Here is a 3,057-nt window from a genome sequence, read left to right as displayed (position 1 = left end):
CAAAGATGGCCGCAAGATCATTCCTAGGAGAATGTTCTAACATAAATCACCCTCCAAGTTTTGTTGGAGAATGCTATGACTTTTGTAAAATCGGAATGAGAATATTCATAGAATTCCAAGACTTGGATATATGGAACGCAATTGAAGAAGGACCATATGAACCCTTCACAGTTATAAACAATGTAAGGGAAATAAAGCCTAAATCTTCATAGAATGATGAAGACAAGAAGAATGTGAAATATGACCTAAAGGCAAAGAACATCCTCACTTCTGCTCTTGGAATTGATGAGTTCTTTAGAGTATCTAACTGTAAATCTGCCAAGGAAATGTGGGATACTTTAGAGACCATACATGAAGGAACGGAGGAAGTAAAAAGGTCAAGGCTAAACACACTCTCTCAAGAATATGAAATGTTTCGAATGAAACCTGGAGAGAAGATACTAGATCTTCAAAAGAGATTCACCCATCTTACAAATCACCTTCTTGCTCTTGGTAAGGTATTATCTAACAGTGACTGGAACTTGAAAGTTCTAAGATCACTTACCAAAACATGGCAACCAAAGGTAACAACTATTTCTGAAAAGAAAAGTTTATCGAAAATGTCTTTGGCTGCATTATTTGGAAAATTGTCGGGACACGAGTTAGAACTCAGCCAACTGGATCAACATGAAGAACATGAGAAGAAAAGGAAGAATATTTCTCTCATAGCAAAAGTTGACAAATATGAGTCATAAGAGGATGAATCCGATAAATAAGAGATAGAAGACTCATGTCTTCTTGTGAAGAAATTCAGCAAATTCCTCAAAAAGAATAAAGGTGGTAGAACTGGCCACATGAAGATGGATTGTCCAAATTTTAAAAACGATGCCTCTACTTCAAATTAGAATTTTACATGCTTCGAATGTGGCAAGACTGGCCACATGAAGATGAATTGTCCAAATTTGAAAAAGAATGCATTCAAGTGAATGAATGAAATAAAGACCAGAAGAAGAGCATACATAGCTTGGGAAGACAACGATACCAGTTCCGCCTCTGAACCAGAAATTGAGGAACAAGCACATCTCTCTTCGATGGCATCTCATCATTCTGATGATGAATAGGTAAATGACTCAAAACTATATTCTTCTGAATTACAAACTGCATTCAATGACCTGAATGATGAGTACATCAAACTCACAAAAATGTTATTAAAACATAAAATTGAGTTAGATTCATTTAGAAACAAACCTTCATCATCTTCATGTCAAAACTGTATTGCTCTTGAAAACAAAGTTACAACATTAAATCTTGAACTTAATAAGTTAAGTAAGAGCAGTAAAAGTTTAAATAGGATCATCAATGATCAATGACACTCAACAGACCAAAGAGGTCTTTGCTATTCAAAAGACCACATTTCTAAGAAACCTAGTGTCCCGATTAACATAAACTTTCACAAAGAATGTATCCATGCTCATAAACACCATAATGATAAAACTAGGATACATAACCATCAACCGACATGCACATATTGTAAACATCACGGGCATACACCAAACACTTGCAAAATTAGAAAATATGGTGTACCCCTTGGTCATTATAAATGGGTTGAGGAAAGTGCTAACCATATAGGACCCAAAGAAAATTGTGTACCTAATAAAACATAACCTGTTTTGTAGGATAATTTGGGAGCCGCCTACAACCTATGGTATTTGGATAGCGGCTGCTAAAAACACATGACGGGCGGCAGATCAAAATTCTCTGTCCTTATTCCAAGGGACAAAGGATATGTCACATATGGTGATAATAACAAAGGAAGAATTCTTGGAGTTGGTAGAATTGGCAAGCTTCCCTCAACTACTATCGAAGGTGTGTTATATGTTGAAGGACTCAAGCACAACCTTCTTAGCATAAGTCAACTTTGTGACAAAGGCTTCCATGTGGCATTATACCCAGATAAGTGCATCACAGAAAGTAAGAATCCTCATCACTCTAAACTAGTTGGTAAGAGAATATACAATATATATATATATGATTGATATGAATTCATCTTTACCAATAACATGTTTAGTTGCAAACGATAATCATGATTGATCGAGTCAGTACCCGATACAAATAATATAACAATTAAAAACTGCAGTACTAGGAAGTGACTCCTAGGTCGTTTCTCAAAGATTATCTTTCAAGCAAAGCTTCAAACACCTTACACTCACACACACGAGGGGGTTTTTGTTGTTGGATAGTATGAACATAAATCAAATTCAAAAACAGTAGTTAAGCAATGTAATAAAACGACTAAATCTCTTTGGTTCGTTTGTTCGCAACTCAATCCTCGGTTTCAAAAGATTATTTTCAGATTCCAACCATTAACTTCTGAATTTGTTGAGAATCAATTAACTAAGCGATAATCAATTCAAAGTTCCAGAACCTAAACCTCTAACTAGGCGAAATCAGTATAAGTATGAAACGATTAACAAATTCACACGAACTAAGCATTCATGCACTAGAGAGAGTAAATCAACTAAACGAAGATAAACTCATAAATCAGTTTCTAACATAGAAGAAATCAACAATAAAGAAACCGAAAATGCATTAATAACAAAACCTCAAGAGTTGTGATACAATACCAAAGGAATTTAGTCTACAAGTTTAGCCTTTCATTGAGTGGAAGAAAGAAACCGAAAATGAAGATGAATGAAAACCGAAAATGAAGAACACATGAAACCCTAGCAGAGTAAAAGAGGAGAAAACGAAATTCTAAAATGAGTGAAATTTGTAGAGTGAAATGTGGAATTCGGGTTCCCTCATTTTCAAATAGTAAAACTGAAAATGGGCCCTAAACTATGGGCCCTAAACAATGGGCCCAAAACTAAAGCCGAATTACAGATAAAAATACAATCTTCACTTCAACACATATCCTCCATTTCCATAACACCCAAAATGTCATTGGTGCCAAATATGATCTGAAAATGATATTAGATTTAATCAGGCTAAATAATCACAAATTCACTCATTTTAGGAATATTAGTCCAATAAAGTCTAAAACACTAAAACATGTGAAACAAAGTCAATTAGGCACCA

The sequence above is a fragment of the Lupinus angustifolius genome, chromosome LG05 (assembly GCF_001865875.1).
Source record: "Lupinus angustifolius cultivar Tanjil chromosome LG05, LupAngTanjil_v1.0, whole genome shotgun sequence".
Lineage (NCBI taxonomy): Eukaryota > Viridiplantae > Streptophyta > Magnoliopsida > Fabales > Fabaceae > Lupinus > Lupinus angustifolius.
Note: the sequence above shows the minus strand (reverse complement) of the source record.